This window comes from Carettochelys insculpta, chromosome 21 (assembly GCF_033958435.1).
Source record: "Carettochelys insculpta isolate YL-2023 chromosome 21, ASM3395843v1, whole genome shotgun sequence".
NCBI classification, from domain to species: domain Eukaryota; kingdom Metazoa; phylum Chordata; order Testudines; family Carettochelyidae; genus Carettochelys; species Carettochelys insculpta.
In genome coordinates this window covers 6975368-6998198 of record NC_134157.1, presented here as the reverse complement: position 1 = coordinate 6998198, position 22831 = coordinate 6975368, and the positions used below count along the sequence as shown (strand labels likewise).

General features: G+C 48.8%; 1 protein-coding gene across 2 annotated transcripts in view; it reads right to left on the bottom strand.

Annotated features, from left to right (window-relative positions):
- ASTN2 (astrotactin 2) overlaps positions 1-22831 on the bottom strand; it is a 708908-nt gene that overhangs the window by 120293 nt on the left and 565784 nt on the right. The window lies entirely within an intron of this gene.

Genomic DNA, 22831 nt, shown 5'->3' with positions numbered 1-22831 from the left:
CCATGGGGAGACGTAGCAAACTGTGGGGTGGTATCAAGAGCAGAGCCATGTAAGCTCAAGAGATCATGTCTCTATTTCTTCTTGGCCTAGGAGCATGGTGAGAAAATCACCCCAGTAACATGCTTTTCACTACTCCTGACAAAATAGCATGGGGGGGGTCTCGTTTCTTTTTAATTTCTGGGCATCAAACTAACTACCTGTTCATTCACATTGTGACATAAGCCCAAAGCAATACAATGGCATGCGGCACTTACCGTGTGTCTCAGAATTACAGTGGAAACTGATGCCCATATGGAAACCTCCCCCAGTCCCTCCCCCAACCCCGGCCGTTTGCTGGGACAAAGCCATTGATCTTCTGCACCAAAGCTCAGGCAATTTAGCTGTAGAAGTAGTGGTTGCTGGGATGGGGAACCCCTTGCCAGTGGTCTGGATCTGGCTTACATGGATCCGGACCCCAAAGCTCAGGGCTCCCCACCTCGCCTGCCAGCATCTGGCCCTGAGCCTCGCGGGAAGGAGTGAGGCAAGCCAGCCTGGAAATTGTAGAGTGGGGGTCCTGAGAGCTGTTGAACCCAACTGGAAGCCTAGTATATAATAGAAACCACTCCAAGCTGGGGGTGCTGAAGCACCTCTGGCTCTGCCTGGTGGGCAGGGGAAGATGTGGATCCATGCACCACCACTGCTTCCCCTCCCCTGGCTGGAGGAACGGCAGGGCCATGCGCTGCCTGGAGAGGATTTTTCTCTAGCTGCTCTGATTGGCCAAAATGGCTGCCAATCAGAACATCGGAGTGGTGCCTGGGAGCAACTGGGGACATGGAGGCATGAGTGCCCCCAGGAGCTGTACCAGGTAAGTACCCAGACCCCACACCCTCAGTCTGCTCCTGTACCTGTCCCACCCAGACCCCCATTTCCAGCCCACTCCTGCAGCTCCCTCCCACCCAGATCTGCACCCCACCTGCTCCTGCACCCCTCCTGTCCAGACCCCCACCTTCAGACTACCCTTCCACCCCCCTGCTCAGACCCCCAACTCTTGCATTCCCCCACCCAGACCTCCCACCTGCAGCCTGCTCCTGCCCCGACTCCCCTCACTCAGTCTGCTCCTGCACGCCATCGCTCCTCAGTCCCCCCAGCGCTCTGCTCTCTTCTGCACCCTCCCACCTGCTCAGACCCCACATATCAAGAGCTCTTCCTGGCAGCCCCCTCACACACTGAACTCTTCATTTTTGGTCACACCCCAGAGTCTAGGGAGGACAACAAAATCTACTAGTCCTGACCCCTCCAGGCTCTGAGTGGGGCTGGTGTATGTCAGGGCAGCGCTGGCTTTGCTCTCTCTCCCTCTTTTTTTTTTTTTGCCTCTCATTTGTGTGGTCCTGACTGTTTTTTCTGTGGGTTGGTACCCCTGACCCAAAGGAGGTGTCCCCACACTTCTGCTCTAGGCGCGTAAGATACCAGTGGGAAATTTGACACTTCACCAGGAATGTTACATAAGTCAGGCTCCTACATCTGAAACAGAAGAGCAAAAGATAGCAACAAAAGAAAAAAGATAGGCTCACACCAGTATGCCCCAAATTTGAATACACAAGAGAACAGATTCCAGGAGCCATTGGTTTATGTGGGAGACAAAGAGGTTGTGGAAGGGTTACCAACGCATGTGTTAAAACCTGATACTCAGGGGCTGCGTCTACACTACAAAATAACTTCGAAGTTGCAACTTCAAAGTAGAGCTTCTACGCACACCCTACTCCAAAGTTAAACTTCAAAGTAGGGCACTACTCCATTCCCAGGAATGAAGTAAAGACTTCGTAGTTGGGCTCCCTACTTCAAAGTTAACTTGTGTTGAAAATGTGTGTTGAATCTCTGCTGGCTACTTTGATGTAGTGCCTAGCTTCAAAGTTAACTTCCAAGTTAGTTCTTAGTGTAGATGCACCAAGGGGACAGAGAAGGAATTCCATGCAAAGAAAGGTTAGGGTCATCCACAAACGCACTCTTAATTGCTACAGAGGCGCTCCCCATGTTCAACAAAACAGAGGATATGAATAAGGCAGCTTATCAGAGGAGGGAGGGAATCAATTGAATATCACTATTAGGAGATGACAGCAGGATTATGAGCCGGCTTCTAATGTAGAAGAACATCAAACTAGTGATGTAGACTGGAGGTTGACTCATCAATGTGCCACAGTAAGTGCATACCAGCACAGCACAAGACTGGCCACAGAAAAATTACTGAGCTCTGATCCCAGCTGTCAGGGAAAAAACTGACAGGCAGACACTTTTAGCAACACACCAGAACATATGAGAGCAGAAACTTCTCTGTTAAAGGCTTTTTTGCAAGTTTATCTGTAGAAACTGACATGCCTGTCAGAGAAAATTTAGAGCTTACCACACATACTCTCAGTTACACAAACTCCGAGTACACTGGTAGGAGAGAAGTAGCAAATCAGCCACCTTCCTGGTATATCATTTTGCTACTCAGTTAGAACACAGTCACTGAGATCTGCTGCAGTGTCAGATGCTGTGGAGAACAAAGCCCTTGGACACGTTTTGCAAATGTAATTGCTGTGTGTAGTGTGTTACTGTCATTTTAATGATTGCATTTCACATAAGAAGACCTTACAGTGTTTTACATAGGAGGACAACAAGAAGTCCTGTGGCACCTTATAGACTTAACAGGTATTTTGGAGCAGAAGCTTTCGTGGGCAAAAACCCGTTTCATCAGATGCAGCCACACTCATGCATCTGATGAAGCAGGTCTTTTCTCACAAAAGCTTATGCTCCAAACTATCTGTTAATCAATAAGGTGCCACAGGACTTCTTGTTGATCTCGAAGATACAGACTAACATGGCTATCTTTCTGATACTTACATAGGAGGGTTACAGTATGATTGTCTCCATTTTAAAACTGGGGAAACTGAGGCACTGGGTGAGGAAGTGATTTGCCCATGACCACCCAACAGCAGACCAGATCTCTGAACTCCCAGCCCAGTGCTATAGCCTTTAGACAACATTACCTCCCTTTAAGAGGAGTCACTTTACAGTAGGGACTTTACAAGGAGGCATTTCAAGAGAAAGTGAAACTGGAGTACTTGCTGGAAGCCTCCAGCCTGACTGCAAAGAGAAAGAAACTGATGGCTGTTGCTCTAAGGAAAGGGGTTGAGTACTATTAGCAACTGGTTACTTACCCGTCCTCTTGCTTTCACTGTCTGAGTAGGCATCAGAGTATTGTGCTGACATTATTGCTGCTAGGAAGTCTCAGAAGACTGATGGTTAAAGCTGCAGGTGAGGTTATTCTTGGCTGGATGGTTGGTACTGCAATGTAGTAGGCAGTCTCTTCCAAGGGAGCTGAATCCAGGCCAGGACTGAAGGAGACCCAGAGTGCTGACAATCAGGACCAGAAAGAGCTGAGGGGACAGTCTGTATCCAGCAGCATCAATAAAGAATCCTCTTTACAATCAGGAGGTCAATCAGACTATGTCTACACTACCCTGGAAGATTGACCCACTCAGAGTCACTCTTCTGGGGTTTGATTTCGTGTGCCTAGTAGTGATGCGTGAAATCGACCTCTCAGGGGTCACAGTAAACCCCTGTACTCCTTGCAATACATGAGAGGTAAGGGAGGTTGACAAGAGAAACTCTCCTGTTGACCTTTCTCAGTAGGGACAGCCAAGTAAGCCTTGCACAGATATGTTGATTCTAGCTACGCAGTTGTTGTAGCTAGAATTGTGTATCTGTGGTTGACTTACTTTGCCGAGTGTAGACAGCCTCAGAAAGGCTAAGGCACAAAATGAGTTACACCCAGCAAAGCACATCAAAGACAGTAAGGATGGGGTCTGTGAACATATCGGGAGCAAGAGAAAGATGAAGGGAAGCTTAAGTCCATTCCTTTGCAGGAAAGGAGGGCTAACAGCAGGTGACACCAAGGAAACAGAGGTGTTTAATGGTGAGTTTGTTTCAGTCTTCTCTAAAAAAAGTTAATTGTGACCAGACTTCTATTAATAGGAACAAGATTTAAGAATGTTTAGATAAGTTAGATACATTGAAATCAGCAGGATCTGACAAATCCACGCTAAGGTACTTACGGAACTACCTGAAGCAATCTTGGAACCATTATTCACTAGTTTTGAGACCCTGTGGAGGACAGATGAGGCCCTACAGGATTGGAAAAGGGCCTGATAACTTTGATAACTGAAAAGACACTGTAACCATTATTTTAACCAATCAGTTTCTAAGTACCTAGCAGAGGATGCTATGTTGATAAGAAATAGCCAACATGGATTTGCAAAAACAAACTATGGCACGCTAACCTAATTTCCTTTTTTGATAAGGAACTAGCTTAGTGGATGTGGAAAAGCAGTCAACATTAACTTAGCAGATAATGTTTGTGCTGCAGGGAAAATGGACAAAGACCAGGCTTTTACCATGAGGCACTAGAAGACCATGTGCACGAAGATGCCTGATATGGGTTGAGAATAGGCTGAGAGAATACTGATCCTTGGGGAAGCAGGAGACATGCTACAACTTGATTTAAAAAAAGCTTCTAACACACATGGCATAGTCATAATCAAACTAAGGAAATGTGGTCTAGATTAAAAATAAATGGGTGCACAACTGGTTTATCAATGTTTCACAATCAAATTGGGAGGATGTATCTAATGGGATCCTGCAGGGGTCTATCCTATGTCTGGTACTAGTAAATACACTATTGTAATTAATGACTTGAATATGGACTGAAAAGTACGCTGACAAAGTCTGTGAAACAAGCTGGGATAGGTTGCTACCACTTTGGAGGACTGGATTAGAATCTGAAGTGGTCTTGATAAATTGGAAAATTGGTCAGAAAAGAATGTGATGAAATTGAATAATGGCAAGTGCAACGTACAACTCAAACGCATAACTACAAAATGGTGACTTCAGCGGCGAGGAGGGAGGACTTATGAAAAGGATCTGGGCCTTGCAGTGGAACACATGAGCCAATGATGTGGTGGAGATGGGGATATAACACCAGTACCGTATGTAAGACATATAGGGAAATTGTTTTGCTGTACTTGGCACTGGCAAGGCCTCGACTGGAGTACAGCGTTCAAGCTTTGGAACCACCGTTAGGAAAGGTATGGGCATACTGGAGAGAGTCCAAAGAAGAGCACCAATGAGGACTGGAGCCACAGCAAGCATAAATGGCAGCGTAGCCAGAGGAGCATGCACAGCAGTAGCGCACTCTGACTCTTCAGGGCCAACTCCGCCTGAATCTCATAGGAGCTAAGGTATATTAACAACTAAGGTATATTAATTAACCAGTCAGGTCTATTACTGTTAATTAATGATTAAGCTATGTTAACAATAATAATGGGAAAAATACCTTTCTGAGCAGAGACTTGAATGCATTCCCAACACACCCTCTGAGAAGTTGTGGCTACAGGACAGAATATTCAGAACTTTACTATTCTCTCCTTGCAAAAATTGTGGCAGACCATGTGGGGCATGAAGAACCCTTACAGCAATGCTGATGAGGATTACACAAGCGTTTTCAGAGGAAATGGCTTTTGTTCCCTTAACAACTATGCATTGTTGATTTAACTGCATTGTGCCCATGTTCAACATCTTTATCAATGATCTGGATAAGAGGATAGATTGCACCCTCAGCAAATTTGCAGATTGACACTAAGCTAGGGGGACCGGTATATATGTTGAAGGGTAGGGGTAGGGTCCAGAGTGACCTAGATAAATTGGAGGACTGGGCCAAAAGAAATCTGATGAGGTTCAACAAGGACAAGGGCAGAGTCATGCAACTGGGATGGAAGAATCCCAAGCATTGTTACAGGCTGGGGACCATTTGGCTGAATAGCAGTATAGCAGAAAAGGACCTGGGAATTACAATGGATGAGAGCCTGGATATGAGTCAACAGTGTGCCCTTGTAGCCAGGAAGACTAATAGCATACTGGGGTGCTTTAGGAGGACCATTTCCAGAAGATCTAGGGATGTTATTATTCCCCTCTATTCAGCACTGGTGAGCCCACACCTAGAGTATTGCATCCAGTTCTGGGCCTCCCAGTATAGAAAAGATGTGGATGCACTGGAGATGGTCCAATGGTGGGCAATCAAAATGACCTATGAGGAGAGGCTGAGGAATTTGGGCTTGTTTAGTTTGCAGAAGAGAAGAGTGAGGGGCTATTTGACAGCAGTCTTCAACTTCCTCAAGGGGGCCTCTCAAGAGCATAGAAGGAGGCTGTTTTCAGTAGTGATGGAGGGCAGAACAAGGAGCAATGGTCTCAAGTTACAGAGCGGAAGGTGTAGGTTGGATATTAAGAAAAATTATTTCACCAGGAGGGTGATGAAGCACTGGAATGTGTTACCTAGAGAGGTGGTGGAATCTCCATCCCTAGAGGTTTTTCAGTCCCGGCTTGACAAAGCCCTGGCTGGGATGATTTAGTTGGGGTTGATCCTGCTTTAGGCAGGGGGCTGGACTCGATGACCTCCTGAGGTCTCCTCCGGCTCTAGGATTCTATGATTCTATGAACAATCATGAGTATGTGTGTGTGCATCTTTCTTTTGCTCTATATACACCATAGGGAATTTTGAAACTAAATTACTATTTAAAAGAATTGCAGTAATTGCAGAACAACACTTTCACTTCTTGTAGCTGGCAGGAGGCTCATAGAAGAAGCTCTCCTCTGATTGCAGAGTCACTTGCAGAAGGTGAAAGGCACAACACATGGGGGAGGAGAAAGGAGTGCATTGCTCCATTGTAACCATTCACATAGGTGCACAAAATCACTGCTCCCCTCTGGAGACACTCCTGGAGGCCTGCAGTGGCAAGGCTTTCTTCCAGTCTAACACAGAACCAGTTTAACAAATAATTAAATACGTTTAAAACCTGTGAGGAGCTCGCGGGGGGGGGGGGGGGGGGGGGGAGACAGTGGGAAGGAGGGGGTGACTTTATAAAAGCTGGAGTTAAGTTTGAAAATTCAGTAGCAGTGACCTGAGTGCTGAAACTGAGTTATTACAAATAATAAAACCAGAACTTTAAGAGCTTCTGTTTAGTTTGCAAGAAGTTTGTCATTTTGTTTAAAAAGAGAAAACTAAAAAAAACTCTGAAAGTATAAATTACATTTAACATATTAACAACATTTGAAGGCAATTTTTAAGTGAAATTGTGTTTCACATATAAGATGTACCAGTGGGGTATCTTTAATACCTCAAAACAACACATCCTAGTTTTTTATGTATATTAAAAAAATTGCATTCGTTTACTGTCTTGGCAATAGAAATGTAAGTTACCAGTGTTTGTGTTTTCAGGTTACTTCTTTTATCTTTAAACCTTAGATCTCCATTTCCTTTGTTCCTAATGGCTGGTTGGTCATTTTAAATAACTATAGCTTTGGAACAGGGCTGCTGATTATAATGTTTTACCTTTAAATAACTGATATGTGCTCTCTGCCTTAACTCCAGATTAAAGTTCTTTGCCTGGGATTAATATTCTCATTCACATAACTCAGAGGGGCGCAGGGAGGATTAGGAGGGGTTTGCTAAGTGCTTTGAAGATGGAGAGCCCTACATAAATGCTAAGTATTATTAAATCAGATGAGCTATTTACTGATCCCGATTGGTAATAAACAGGCATTCCAATTTGGCACCAGAAAGTGAAAGAGCAGAACGCTATTTTGGAGAGACAGACTGTATGAAAGGCCAAGGAAAAGTCCCACAAATAAAGTGATCCTGAAACCTCATTTAAGGTCAGAAAGGGGAAGAAGCTTTATTCCAGCGAGAAGCTCACACAAAGAAAGTCCCAGCACTCAGCTACACAAGGACGACTGTGGGGAAATTACACCTTGAAACAGCTCCCAGCATGCACCTGTCAGGCTCTTGCCTTCATTAATTATGCAGCCTGAACTGTCGTATTGAAGTCTGGCTGGCAATAAGACACAATCTGGCTCCTGAACAGAGACACAGACCTATCTCTTCTTGTTTGGAAAGATCAGTCTCATGTAACATGATATTGTGATGTGCAGCTATATTTTATCGTTCCAGCTTCTGGTCGTTCCTAGAGCAGGGGTAGGCAATAGGCAGGCCCCGGGCCAAATCCGGACCACCAGATGCTTTTGAACAGATCCCAGAATCTTTTCATTTACATTTTATCACTTCTGTTACATGTATAATGATTTTCTCTGGAGTCTGGGCCTTGACCAAGAAATTTACACACTGGCAAAAAATAATTGACTACCTCTGTCCTAAAAGCTCCAGCTGAGATCACAGCCCCAGGGTGTTTGGCTCTGTATAAACACACCCCATGCCTGCCCCAAAGAGTATGCCATCTACTTAACTAAGGAGAGAAAGGAAGGTGGGAAGTGACTTTCTCTACGCTATATACAGGTTAGTTCACTGGACCATGCTGATGTGGGACTTCTGTCCTCAACTCTTCTCTAGCAGAGGTAGCACCGCTGTGATGGGTGAAGCAACTCCTGTATGTGGAGCAACCTGCATCTCTCCCAGCACCTGGGTCTCTTCACCAGTCACCCTCAGGATTTACTGTAGTTTGCCAGGAGGGAGGGAATTCTCACACTATCTGCGCCCAGTTTGAGGGGGAAGACAGAAGACCACCAGAGGCTGGAAACGGGGCCTCTTGGTTTTTGCAGAGCTGCTGAATAGGCACATGTTCTGGAGAACCATGGGAAGATGAGGCCTCTTCCAGCCACAAAGAAATTGCCCTTAAGGAGTAATAACATGGATGTGGTTTTTGTTTTGTTTTGTTTGGGGTAGAGGGGGAGAGGGCGATTTCCAGACCTCCAGAAGGGCATAGAGCCATTGCCTTGCATGCAGAGATCCCAGCTGTGCACAGGCAATGCAAAACATCACAAGGACACCAGCACACAGGCTATGTTAAGCAAGTGGCTTCTGCTCCACGACAATGCCTGCCTACTATTCTACTGTGGTACTCAGAAGAATCTGGGCAATCTTTGGCAGGGATGTCAAGCGAGATGGATATACTTCAGCCAGTGCAGCCCAGTTAATACCATTCCCACAGTGCTGTGGATGCGGATAACAGCGCTGACCTCCTTTCTAAGTAAACAGGACTATTTAAGAACTAGATATTATTTGCAATCACATCCCAGAGGCTTCCAGTCAGAAGTAACACAGAAAGCACACAGCTTCTCAGACATCATTGTGATTGCAACCCCATCAGTATCTTCCACTCCATTATTAACTCTAACACAACTAGAGGTGAGACCCTTTCCCTGTCCCAAGACATCTGGTGATGGCAAACTACCCTTCACTCCCTGACTCAGCACAGCATGGGACTGCTGCTTACTCCCAGTTATGTCCAGTTCCTCCTCCCTTCCCCTGCCCTTTTCTGGGAAGCCCTTAGGCATCTGGGCTGCTCTAGAAAAAGCAGAGGTGAGGAGCCGAGAAGGAGGCACTCATTTGTAAGATTAGGCTCCACCATTAAGCCTCTGCTGGGGCTTCATACAGGCTACTGGGCGCACACGAATGATAGCAAGGGGAAATTAGGAGGTAAAAGGGAAAATGCGGTATGTAAAAACAACCTTTTTCAGATTCAGGTTGAATCGCTCTTGGCCAGCACCCTCGGGACCTGACTGGTGGTGCTGGACAAGAGAATTTGCTAAACAACGGAGGGTCAATATTTTCTAGCATATTACCAACACTTCCACTGCTTACTGGGCACTTAAAAGACATTTGGGGGTAAATTACAGCTAAATAGCAGCACAGAACACTGCGAGCCAGGACTGGTGGCTGTCAACAAACTTTATGGGACCACAGGAAAATTGGCCACATCCATGATAAGTGGTCGCCCAGCTAATTAATTCATGCCAGATTATGGAGTTTGCTGGACAAGAGAGTTCTGGATTAGAGAGGTTCAACCTGTATTCATTACTAATACTGTAGGACATTCATAGGCTGAGAAAACAATACACATTTTATCCTCTGCTGCAGCATAGTACAGGTAACTCAAACTCCAGAACACCCCATCACTGATACAAATCTATCCAACTAATCACAGACAGAGAATCACCCAAGCAAAACTGCAGCATTACCAATGTCCGGTCAGAAGAACCTTGCCACTGATGAATGATTTGCAATATGGGTTTGCACAGATGTCCTGTCCTGCCCCAACCCCCTCGTGCATATGCAAGGAAAGGCTTGGAAGAGTTTACCTTGGAGAGCTGCAGTGATGGGATCTAACAGAATTGCATCCAAGAAAGAACATGACAGCAACCAGTTGATGACCGTCCCTGGGGGATGGGCATGGCTCATGCTCAGAGGATGTGGCCTTCTCGAAACGTAGTTGGGAAGGTGTTTTGAGCGCCTATATGTGTGCGCCTATGTGTGTGACACTGAGTGCAGAGGCACAAGTGCTTGGTACATAACTTCCCCTCCCGAGGAATTGCTTAGTCCGTTTAAGAAACTGTTATGAAAATGGCCATTTAACATGCATTAACTGGGAGCTCAGTTGCAGCAGCCTCCTTATATCATGTGGTGGCAGTGGCCAAAGTGAAGCCTTGGCACAGGATTTGACATTGCAGTAGAAACAGTCGCAAACTGAATGGACCATCAGCACGGCGGCTAGCCTGCAGCAGCCGCCCGCCTCCCAGCCTGCAGCAGCCGCCCGCCTCCCAGCCTGCAGCAGCCGCCCGCCTCCCAGCCTGCAGCAGCCGCCCGCCTCCCAGCCTGCAGCAGCCGCCCGCCTCCCAGCCTGCAGCAGCCGCCCGCCTCCCACTTGTTTCTGTCACGTGAAGGGGAGGGCTGGGAAATGGGCACTGCAACATCCCCTGTGGAAACCACACAGCCATTGGTCTTGAGACAGGAGGAGACTTGATAGGGTAGCAACAACAAAGGGAGGGCAGGGTGTTAATGTCAGCAAGAGCCAGGGAGTCCCTGCAGACTCAAATATCGGAGGGGTAGCCGTGTTAGTCTGGATCTGTAACAGCAATGAAGGGTCCTGTGGCACCTTATAGACTAACAGAAAAGTTTTGAGCATGAGCTTTCGTGAGCACAGACTCACTTCATCAGATGCTGGTCATGGAAATCTGAAGAAGTGAGTCTTTGCTCACGACAGCTCATGCTCAAAACTTTTCTGTTAGTCTATAAGGTGCCACAGGACCCTTCGTTGCTGCTCCTGCAGAGTCAGAGACTGACGCTGAGTCAAAGCCTGGCGAGCCTAGGGAAGATTAAACTGGTGCAAGTCACATGCTGAGGGGTCAAGCAAGAGAAGTGCCCTGAGATATCGAACTGTAGGATGCAAGCTGTGAGCAGCATGTCCTGCTTCAGAGGATGTAAGCAAGGGACTGAGCTGCATGTGGGTTTCAGAGTTGAAAATCAAAAGGGACCAAGGGGTGAAACTCACCCCGTGTGAAGGGTCAGAATCTTCCCTGAAGTCTTCACTGCTGCCTGAGCATTGTGATGTTGTCTGCATGTGGGGTGATATGCACCAACTCGGGAATGCCATACGTGGATTCCTCTTGCAAAGGGTCTGCAGCCCAGGAAGGCAGGACAGTGCACATTGGCCAGGGGCAGGGACTAATCCATAAACCTTCTGCTTTAACACGCAACGCATTTTTTAGCTTCTTACAGAGGCCTGATTCCTCTAGTCATTTTCTGGCATCAGTGTCCAACACTTCTGGCTCGATGGGGTGAGACTCAAGGGTTACCACCCACTTTAGAAATGTCAGGTGACCGATTCCATCTTCCCCCTACCCTTTATTTCAGATTTCGAGTCATGTGGACAAAGAGTCGGAATTTCAGTCTAAAGACCAATGCACAGAAATCCAGACTCTCCACAGGCAAGTGCTTAGAGTCTATGGATGACCAGTGTTTAGATATTTTAGTGATAGGTGCTACAGACGACTTGGCAGGTAAAAATCACATCTAGTCCATCTCCCTGACGGTGTACACGTGTCCTTTAAAGTACATTTTCTAAGGCTTTGTGTAGTCTTGCTTAGTATGTCCCAAATAATGGAGGTTCCACCCCTTCCCATTGGAGAATATTTGTCAGGAACTGCATATAAAGCACAGAGGGTCAAATTCTGCTCCTGTATGCAGGGTGTAAATACAGAGATATTTAAATATATTCAAAGATCTACCTGTTGGAGATTGGAATTGATCCTGGCCAGCCAGTGGAAACAGAGATAATTAGAGCTGTTTGGGAATTTTTGATTAAACAATGTCCCACAGAAAATGCCAGTTAGTCAAACAGATTTATTACAGGTTTGGGGTGGGAGTAGGGATAGCTGCATCTGAGGTGGCAGATTAGAGCTTGTGGACAGTGAAGGAATCATTGTGGGAGTCAGAGAACAGCCAACCAGCGTGGAAACGAGGGAGACTGAATGTTCAGCAGGGCCCTGTCAGCTCCAGTCCTAGAAAGGGAAGAATGCTGGTTGAATCAGTGTCTCTGAGAAAGGCCATGTCATGGAACAGTCTTCCCTTTTCATGAAGACCGAAGCCATTCCTGTTTTTGTGGAGAGAGGGGGGAGAAATGTCAGAGCCACGGGGAGTTGGGTTTCAGTTTTGATTTGAAAATTGGTGGTTAAATGTAATTGAGTAATAAAATAATGGTATCAACAAATAGCTTCATTTTGTAGCCTCTCCCCTTCCTGGTGCCAAATTAAGGAAAATTAACTTGCCTTTCTATACTTTCTTTCATCCCATGTTCTTAAAATAGTTTATAAGTTCAGTACTTAAGCCTTATCATTGCTCTGGCCGATATTACTGTCTTCATTTTACACACGGGCCAACTAACACATGGAGACGTGACATGACATACCCGAGGTCACGTTAAAAACTATTTCTTGGCAGAGCCAGGAAGAACCCAGGAGTCCTGAAAACAAGTACAATGGACTAAATCCACCTAGCAGTAGCGCTTATAGACTGACAAGCTTTCATGGAAATGTTTAAGGAAACAGTTCCTTTCACAATACCCAATGGCCAGTTTACGCTAAATTTTACTTGTGAGTGACAGCAGGTTGGCTTTAGCTTGTAACTGCATAACCCCGCCCCTGCTCAAAGCAAACACAGTGCAAATAAAATAAATAAACCCAATAGCAATGAAAGGCCCCACTTGAAACAATTGTTGTGAAGAAAAGCAGAAGATTTTGGTGACTGTTAATTAAATCGGACTGCTGCAAACTCTGCTGAAGCTGACTAGAATTGCTTCCCGTAAAGGGTGCGGTATACAGTAATTTATATTCTCCCCAGCCCGGCTCTAACAGGGATCTGTGGGTGGGTGCATGCTCGGCCAGCATGTCGCTCTGTGTAGGTCTGTTCTGCTTGGTGGGGAGGAACAGGTTCTACCTGCAGCCTGGCGGCTGCTACCTACATTTCAATGTTGCTCTGGTGGCAGGGCCTGGGATGCAAACAACTGCAAGGAAAAAAGGCAGAAAAAGAGAGAGCAGGCCCCAAGGGCAAGACTCAGAGGAGGAAGGCAGAAAGCATCCCCTTATTTGCTTCCCCTCTCCTGTGCCTGCTGAGAAACAGTTAATAGGTTGCAAGGTTTCCACCCATCCAGGACTGAGCCTTTTTCCTCCCCTTTCGAGCGCCCCCCGCCTTCTCCTCTAGTGACTGGGAAGCTGTGACTGCTCTACACCGCCGACACCTCCGCTGCTCTGGAAACCCATGAACTGTTTGAGAAAGGTCAGCTGGCAGCCTCTGCAGCTTTCTCGATGCGCTTTCCTTCCCGCAGGCCCTTGGATGGGCTAGGAGCCCCCTCTGTCGGGAAGCACTGGAGTTACCGGCCCTCCCGCCCCCGCTCCTTGTCAAGCCTCTTCCATTCACCTTCTCCCCGGCCCCCAGCCCCCAGAGGCCCCTTTTCACGAAACCAAGGCTGCACAGAAGAGCTCTGAATTCAGTGCTCTGAGTCAACTAGTGAGCCACTGCTGGTGTGCTCTGTGTGGGCTTTACTCTAGAATCGGCTCAAGGATGAATACCCCCGGCCGCAGGGTCTCTGCCACATTCCTTCAGGCCCAAGCCAGGCCGTCCCCTGGTGCTGAGAAGAACACGGCATGCTGACTGATGACCCCACTTGCTGAACTGTTGCAAGCTCCCCTCCGGGCAGCGACTGGGGCCAGCAGGACGTTGCACGGCACAGGACAACTGTCCTGTAGGCAGCACCGGAGGCAGAACTGCTGACGAGGCTGAAGCCATTTCAATTCTACCCAGGGAGTAAAGGGGCTGAGTCGAGGATGGGACGTGGTTCTGGCAATGGATATTAATTATTTCTATTTCTAGCCAAACATTTGACCCTCAAATCTGAAACCCACCTGAGGATGAGCCTGTGTTAACCATACTACACAGTCCCCCACAGAGACTCCTGCTGGGAGAGATTTCTGCCACAACGTCAGTAGTTCTCAGACTTTTCTACACTGGGAGGTCTTTCTTCCCAGCCTGAACCCCCACAAGAATATAATTTATATACATGCAAACTCTGGCCACAGTGCCTCTCCCACACAGCAATATGGCCAGGGCAGGTGAGCCCCCACCTTATGCGTCTAGCACCTGTGAGGGCACAACTAAAACCCCTGCACTTAGCCATTCCCTAGCGGGGTGATACTGCTGCACCTGGACCCCCACTGTCCAAGCCAGCAGGACTCCCCATCCCACGCAGGGGCACATGCCCCATGATGAATAAAAATGGCTCTCAGAAACCAAAAAGCAGAGGTTGTAAAGGCAAGGTGTATGTTCCCTGGAATAGCGAAACTATCTCCAGCGCACTGAAAGCACTTTCACCTGACACATAACATTATTCATGTTCATTCAGGGGAGTTTCAGCGTGCAACAAAAATTTCTTGGGCTCAGTAATGAGGCACGAAGTCATGCTTACGTAGCTGAGCCAATGCAAGTCAGTAACACCACTCAACGTCCTTGTCCTTACTGCGCAAGAGCTGTGATGGAGAATAAATTAATCCTACTAAATGCAGGATTCCAGTCATGCCTATATAACTGGTGATGCCGCTGAAGTCTGAGCGACCGATGAAGTCATGGTTTCAAAGTGGCCTTGATAGAATGAGTCCCTGGTAAAATATGCAGTATAGGAGAAAAATCTCACTTCCTTTGTTATGGAGCATGAAAATACTTCACCCGTCAGAGTGATTTATGGGTTACAGTGCAGCCAAATTAGAGTGAGCAGCAATTAGGGTTGTTCTCTTGATAACTGAAGGATAAAAGGCAGAGAGGAGATGAGCGAGCGAATGGATCGGACGCAGAATGGCCAGGTGAAGGCAAAATGCCAGTGCTGCATATCTGAGCTGTTGGCTGTTTAACTGGGCTAGTTCCCCTTTCCATAAATTATCATGGAGAGTCGGGGGCTGTCCTAAAAACTGATGCCACTTGAAAGGAACTGAGCCATTCATCACATCCACAGGCATCTGTAATTAGGGCCCCCGGGAGCCACAGGACAAAAGCCAAAGCCTCTAACAGGATTATAGAAAGGGCTGGATCAGTTTATGGCTCACATTAGTAGAAACAGAGAATCTGACCACATGCTGTCAAGGAGCAGGGGGCACGAAGGCCTGCCCCCACCCCAGGTGCAATATTGCACAGTTACCCTCTGATGCGTTAGGTTCCTCTATACCATCAGTGGCCACTGCTTGCTCTCCCTCTGTGACACAGAAGGCTGACAATACATTGCTTACTGGGGGCTGCTATGGAACATGGACAGGTAGCCAGGCAGGCACAGTTCCCATTCCACTGCTGCGCAATGGCAGCCAATGGTCCGACAGCCAGATGGAGCTGACAGACCCTGCCCATGCTGATGCCTTGTGTGGTATTGCTGAAAGCACCACCTGAGTGCATGTGCAGCATAGAGGCAGGCACCCAGGAGCACCATCACTGTGCTCAGCTTGTCAGAGAGAAGAGCTCTTGTACTACCTGGTGCTTGGGCAGTCTGGTTCCCTGCTTCTATCCAAAGTAACCCAGCTGTCTCCCTGCTGTCTCTTGCCCTGTGCCTCTTCTCCAACACAGGCTGCTAAATCAGTCTCCCTGGCCAGGCATGTTCCTGACAAGCCCAGACATGCATGCTGCCTGCAGACACTTGCTTTCGCCAGACTCACTCCCCCTGCCCCCGGCTAATAAAGAATGAAAGCACTGTGCACATTGCAGACAGAGAGAAACAGCCTATCTGGCAGGGTGACGTATTCCACAGTGCCCTCTCTAGCTCTCTCTAGTCTACAGTGGGAGAGGGCTGCCTTGGTGCCTGTCTGCCCCAAACAACAAGCAGTCCTGGAGCACCTTAAAGACTAACACATTTATTGGGTAATGAGCTTTCGCGGGTAAGACCCACTTCTTCAGATTGTCCCTCCCAAATATCCCTCCACCCCACTGCGGAAGGGGGCTTTTTTCCTGGCATATTTCTAATGCCCAGAGATCCTGGCACCCAACACTAAGAAGCGGCTCCTCTTTCTCTAAACTCTCTGATCCAGTCAGTGAGAATTCAGTGCACGGCATGAGGGCCAAATAAGGGCACAGTTGTCTCTATTTAGAGCCAGGTGTGGGGTCAGTGAATGTGTTTGGGTGGCTCTGTGGTTAACTCAGTTAATCACATCTGTTACTTGTGGCCCAGAATTGACTAGGTATTTCACAGAGTTCATGGATCGGTCTGTCAGTGTGTCCGTCCATCTGTCGGTGAGTCCGTTCGTTCAAGAACGCTTCCTAAACAGGGAGAGCTAGGACCACCAAATTTGGTGTGCAGCTTCCTCCTGACAGCGCTTAAAGCAAGATCACGGGTTGGTGGTGCCAGGACAAAGAGACGTGCGTGGAATGTGATTGTTTCTCCTCAAAAGGAAAGGGAGGGGTCCAGTAGCAGGGTGACCACAGAAGGGCAGCAAGCAAGTACACCCCCAGCAGTCCCACAGAGCCCAGGGACAACCACTGGTTGCACAGCGCAGCCCCCTGCCACCACAGGCCAGCACCAGGGAGCAACACCACTGGCTGGGCAGTGTGGTCCTTGCCATTGCAGGCCCACTCCAGGGAGCAGCTGCCGGCTGATGACATCCCCTTCCATGAGCCCACTGCCCACATTTCCCAATCCCCTGCCCTCACTCCTGTGCCGACTCCTACACTGCCCACCCCTGTCCTCCCAACCCTCCCCCCTGACTCCTGCACCCCACACAATCCCAGTCCTGAGGAACCCGAGCAATGCCAGGTAAATCGTCTAGTAATAATAAGTCAGTCCACAGGAAGACAGCCCACACAGAATGTTAGTGCTCACCCTTCACTTCTTGCACGTCTCTATGAATTGTAATGGGACCTGGGGATCCTACCGTCCAGGCTTGGTACCGGACTGTCCTCTGTTCGAGTGGAGTACCCCCTGCCTGGAACAGACTGAAAACCAGATGTGAATTTGTCCAATTGCAGATGCGGGAGGCGGTGCCATCTGGAAGAGCATGTGGCTCTGCCCCCACCGGCGCAGTGCTGACCCATTGCACACCAGCGGGGTGGGGGGTCATGCTCTTTGAAATGACGGTGGCAGAACCATATACACACTGGGAGATTGAGCAGCTCCACCCCTACCAATACACAATATACGCAACTGCTGAGGACACCAGGAAATGGGGACCATAAAACTGCCCCACATTTTATGGTGTCCTAGACAGCTGCGTGCTGCAACATGAAGCATCGTGGGCTCCTGTGACCAGCCCCGGCTCCTGCCTGACCTGCCCATGGGCTGCGAACAGCAGGGCTGTTCTTAGTGGGGTGCAGAGCCTAGGATACCCCCCAGCTCCGCCCCACTCCTACTCCACCCCTGCTCTGCCTCTTCCTGCAACTGGTGAGTGTGGTGGCCAGGCCAGACTGCTATACCTGCCTGCCCAGCTCCTACTTCTGCCCCTGCAGCTCTGAAACAGCCCCTTCTCCTGACCTCAGCAGCCCTTGAGGGAAGTCCTCCCTGCCCCGGCATGGCTGTGCAGAGCAGTGGTTCCCACATGGGGTTCCGCGGAAGGAACCCAGGGGTTCTGCCAAATGAAAATAAGGTTCCGGGAGAGAATTCCATTACAAGGGCTGACTCCTCTGTGGCTCCCTGCTCTGCCACCGCTGACACAGTAGAACTAAACGTAATTGGTTTACTAGCTGGCAGGAGGGATCCGGCTGTTAAACCAACTGAATTTAGTTACATAAATTCAGAGGCAGTAGGGCAGGGAGCTGCAGAGAGCCACTGCTACCCGAGCAGCCACACCCCTTCCGTGGTCTGCCGCCCACCAGTAAAACACCTCCTTGCCCGCCTTCCTTCTGCTGGGTGCATGTGGCCGCCTGGTGTAAGCTCCCCAGCCAGTGGCACAGACGGGTTAGTTCTGGGGGACAATTTGGGGCTGAGGTGGGTTAACCCTCGGATGGGGGCAGGTTTGTGGGATGGGGGTAAAACTTGGGGTTGAGGGGGAAGATTTGGGGGCTCAAGACTGAGGTGGGTAAAGCCTGGAGAGGGGCGGCAGGTTTGGGAGCCGATGGGGGTGGAGCCTGGGAATGGGGTTCCGTAAAATCCTTTCGAGTTTAAAAGGGTTCTGTGGCCAAATAACATTGGAAAACACTGGTGTAGGGCATCTGAATTGCTAGGAACAGCCCTGTGTGTGAGTCCACGGCTGTGGGAGCAGGCTTACCCCATTCTCGGAAGTATGGGAATGTCCACTATTGCATGAATGCATGAGCAGGCATCTGAATAATGCACCCTGCCCTTCTTTTAATGGCAAGCCAGGGCTACCAACGGGGCTGCACTGAAACAAAGACAACAACCTCGGGAGGGTATGCAATCCATCTTTACTGAGGCTACCCTAGCCAGCCAAGAAACATCACATTTGTTCCATTCCTCCAAGCCTGTCACGATGCTTCTCCACAATATTTATTCCCTGACTAGTTTAAAGGTTCCTTTATCTGTTTGCATGTACGCCGCTGACAACAATTTGTTTTGACCTTTCCAGGGATATTAATTCCTTAAATTTCAGCAAGCCAGCCAGCAGCTTTAGCCAGGCTCTTTGAATTGTTTTGATCTGAAGAAGTAACAAGTAATGTGCAGTGTAGCAGGTTTAACATTTTGCTGTAATATTGCCACAACACTAAGTTAAAACAAAACAAAAGAAAGAAAAAAGAGGAAATCATCTTTGGGATGCAAAGGGAGCTCTAGCAAGTGGGTGGAGAGGTGGAGGCTCTCAGAGAATGCATGAGTTGGGAGAGGTTTTAACTCCTTTTTGTCCTCTTTCATCCTGCTCACCAAGTAAAACTTTGGACCTGTACTGCAGCACTAGCTGCTTTTCAGGGATGAAGTCTGGAGGTGAGCTGTGAGGAGCAGCAGATGCCAAGTGGGATGTTGCAGGCTCTGGACAAGCACAGCAGGGTGGGTGGTGGTAGGGAGTCAGGAATGAGGAGCGCTGGGAGAGAGCGGTCGCAGGACTGAACTAGGAGGGGGCTGTGCGTCAGGATTATGGCAAACTAAATCCTACAACAAGTTCTTCACATCACCTTGCCTCCCCGACTCCAGAAAGACGCAGAGAGGGTAAGAGCAAGACAATTGGATGAATGGGCAATGCAATACCAAGAATGGCCATTCTTCAGCCAGGCGCCTGAGATTGCAATCAGAACAAGCTGGGGGAGAGGAGAGCAGGCTGTGCTACTACAAGGCATGTGCCAGCTTCCCATCAGCTCTCTCCTCCCCAGCCGGGGCTCTGCTCCGGGGCGGCTGGAACATAGATCCTGCTTCACACACTTCTAAGTCAGCAGCTTTTAATGGGATCCAACTCCCACAGGAAAGCATCTAACTCAACCTGCTGTGCTGCCTCACTCCCTGGACGATGCCTTGTTCCCTTTTATTAGCATTAATTATTAATTTATTTTAATTCTCCCTTCTTCCCCAACAAATCTCTCACCCAAGTCTCTGGGGGAACAGGATTTTGTGTGTGTCAGGGCAGGTTCCACATGCATTTTCCGTCCGTGCTTTCTCTCCCATCAGAAAATGCACTAAAACAACTGAAAAGGTGATGGAAAGTAGCATTCTGGCCCAGGCAAGAGAACTAGGTTACAACACAAAGTTATGGGTCTCCCCCATGTCTATTCTAGGGAGAAAGCAGCTAGCAGATGAGGTTCAGGGTATATCTACACTACAGCTGGAGTTCCAGCTTGGGCAGACTACTCCTAACTCTGACTGAGGTCAGGTGCTGATAACTGAAGTGTGGCTGCAACTGCCCCAGCCACAAGAGGGGCTAGTCACCCTGAGTCTGTCTGAAAGCCAAGGTATGTACTCTGGGCAGCTGGCCAGGCCCATCACATGTGCGGCCGTGGCTGCACTGCTGCATTTAAAGCACTAGTGGGAGTATGTGGTCTCAAGCTCAGGAGTACGTCTCCAGCTCTAGTGTAGACTTAGCCTTAGACTGTAAGCTCTCTGAGGCAGGGGTTGTCTTTCTATTCCATGCTGGTACCACATCTAGCACAGCTGGTTCCTGATCCATGACCAGGGCTCCCATCTCACTCCTCTCTCACTCCCCACTGCCCCAGGCCCTCCCTCTTCTCCTGGTTCCATCACAGGGACCCTACAACCAGGACTAAGGCGTATGCTGTCCCACACATTGCTGCTTGATTCTCTCAGGCTCCAGCTCCCTTTCCATCCAACCTGGCCTCTGGGCTTAGCCGCCTGCTCTTCCTAGTCTCAGACTGAGAAACTACAGAACTCCTACTGCCCCTCTCTGCCCTCAGCTCCACGGCTTTTCACTAGCTCCACCTGCTCCTCTCCAGCAGAGCTTCATCCTTTACAGAGTCCACACTGCACCCTGGTTCCTCCTCCTGGGGCAGCCCTGGTTTGGGGTGAGCAACTCAACAGGAAGGGACTTAAGTAGGAGGTTAAATGTCCTGAATTAGGTCCCGGACACACATGCCTATGGGCTGGTAAGCTGGAACTTTGTGGACACGGAGCCTCTTGTTCTCCATGTAAAGGAGAAACATACTCCTTCCTTTTATCCCTCTGTTTGGCAACACAAACCCAGCTGAGCTGGGGGAGACTGGGCAAGGCAGGGGCTTGTTTGTAAGAGGAGAATTTCATTGCTTTCACTTACCCTGTCTCTGAGCAAGGCTGCCCCTGCGTAGGAGGCCCTGGGGCATTCTCTTGTCAAAGGGGGGGCTGGCGATGTGGTGCCCATTTGAAATACAAACCCAGGCAACTCCCGCTCTGCACCAAGGGGAGGGCAGTGAGTCAGTTCCAAGGAAGGGATCACAGTTAGATGCAGTGGAAGGGCACGGTTACATGAGCTGAACAGGACCAGGGAGAGGTTCTCTCAACACAGGTGAAAGTCAAATTGATTCTATGGAAAGACCTGTCCCTGACCCCACAGTGCAGGGCCCCCGACTGGGAAAGGCATCAGGGGAATGCTACAGAATATCCATTCATTCCCCCATAACCCAAACTTGCCCCAGCAGTATTTCCTATTATGTCTCCAGAACCTAATCTGACCGCCCCCAGGGCACCCAGATTAATATCTGGGAAAGCACACGGACTCAATCACCCAATTACAGGGAGGAAAGGTTTAGCCTGTCTAAACAGCGTGAAATGTGACATTGCCTCCTTGCAAGAACCAGATCTCCCTCCCCAGCAAGCTGAACAAACTGGGGAGGGGTCACAGGGGAGCGGGGGCTCTCTCCTGCTCCCGTATCGTGTGAAATGTGACAGAGGAGAAGCTATTTTAATTGGCAAGTGCCTCTCATTCTCCACACTCCATACCCACTTACCCTAAACTGAAAGCGACGCAAAGAGCAGATGCAGGGCACTCTCTGCAGCCTTGGTTCAGGAGGGGATAGCGCACTGTGGGGGTGGGATTTTATGTTGTGATTCTCAGCAGGTGCTGCACAGAGGGCACAACTCAGGACGTGCAGAGGGAAAGAGGGCTTTCAGCCAGGTTTGCACCACCCAGGTCCTGTCTTTGCTCAGGGGCCAGAGCAGCCCCTGGTGTACATCAGAGCAGCCCCAAGGACAGGTTAGATAGATGTCTGTCAGGGATGGTTTAGACAGTACTTGGTCCTGCCATTGGGGCAGGGGGTTGGACTCGATGGCCTCTCAAGGTCCCTTCCACTCCTAGTGTTCTATGATTCTATGAAGGATGGCTCTGCTTTACGACAACGATCTTGCTACAGCTGCCAATGGACAGCTCTGTAGCCCAGGAAAGCTGTAACACACAGAACTACGGCTACTTCTTTTCCTGCCTCTGGTTTTGTTTCCATTACCCCTCCTATGCTAGCAGCTCAGCGGTCAATCATCACACACCAGCTCCATGCAATTCTGTGCCAAGGAACCTCTGTATGTGGGCAGAATAGTCCATGTGGTCCAGATACTTTCCTTTCTGATGCGTTCTTTTCCCACCACTGAAAAGACTCCCAGATATACACATGTCCAACAGCTTTGTAACAACCTCTAAAGAAAGAATACAAGAATAACCCAGTACAGGCTGAACCTTGCTAGTCCAGCATCCTCGGGACCTGACTGGCGTTGACCCAGAGAATTTGCAGACCCACAGGAGGTCAGTGTTGTCTAGCAATATTACCAACACTTCCACTATTAACTGGGCCCTTAGAAGACATTTAGGAGTAAATTAGAGATAACTAACGGCAGAGAACACTGAGAGCCAGGACTAGTGGCTGTGAACAAACTTTATGGGACATGGAAAACTTGGCCATACACATGTGAGGGGACATCTGGCTAACTAAAATCTTGCCAGACCATGGATGTTGCCAGACCAGAGAGTGCCAGACTAGAGAGGTTTAACCTGTACCAAACATCCATCAACTTTATCATCATTCCCCCAGCAGAGGCTATGATCAGATGCTTTCAAGGTCCACGTACAAGCCTCACCATGGCCCCAGTCCGCC